Below are 948 nucleotides of genomic sequence, written 5' to 3'. Positions count from 1 at the left end.
TCCTTCCTCTTTTGTTTTGGATCATGATAACCAAGTTCTCATTTGCCAGCGGAGCCTCTGTAACTTGAATAATTTTCTCAGCAGTTCTTGCAAAGTCAGCTAGCTTTCATGCTTCACCTGTATCCTTTTTTTGCTCCATGTCAATCCTTTCTAACTAGTGTCCTTTTCTCACCTTTTGCTTTTCTTTTGGCAGATTCTTTTTATGGAACCATTCCCCCGGCTAGCTTCGTTAAGCCGTTGAGTAAGGTGACAACTAACCCCCGAGGAGGCAGTGAGAGGAACTTACTCCTCGAATCTCAACTTCGTAGGAGAGTGAAAGCGCGCACTTGGAATGAACAGAATGGTCCTGTTTTTCTAAGATCTTGGTTGAGTTGGCTATCCCAAAAATCTCGTGCACTCTGGCAAACTTCTCTTGCTCGTTGGTTGGGAAGTAGGACATGACCAGGCATTCGCTGGTGCCTTTTGAGTTGCAAAGTCCAGAGAAGTAAGTGCACTGATGAATGCCTTGTCATGGCTTACTTCCCACCCGGCAAGCCGGAGAAGTGTGCCGGAGTTCACCGGATTTTTAGGGTGGCCAACACAACCAAGATTTTGGAAAAACATGACAATTCTTTTCATTCCATATGCGAACCTTCACTCTCCTACTAAGTTGAGAATCGAGGGATATGTCCCTCTTACTGGCTCCTCGGGGGGTTATTTGTTACCTTACTCAACGGCTTAATGAAGCCAGCCGTGCGAGTGGTTCCATGAAAAGAATCTGCCGTAAAATGGATGCGAGATTCTTCCGTAAGTATGCAATCCCAGTGATCAATTGAAGGAGGAAAGGTGTATCCTAATCTATTGTTTAGATTGACAATTTATTTGACATTCGTCTAGTCCTTCTGCAAGCCCTCAACTGATGATAAAATGACGGATGATGGTGGTAGATTTGTGTTGATTGCATGGCAA

This window comes from Wolffia australiana, chromosome 12, assembly GCF_029677425.1.
Source record: "Wolffia australiana isolate 7733 chromosome 12, ASM2967742v1".
Classification (NCBI taxonomy): Eukaryota; Viridiplantae; Streptophyta; class Magnoliopsida; order Alismatales; family Araceae; genus Wolffia; species Wolffia australiana.
This window is presented reverse-complemented; position numbering follows the sequence as displayed.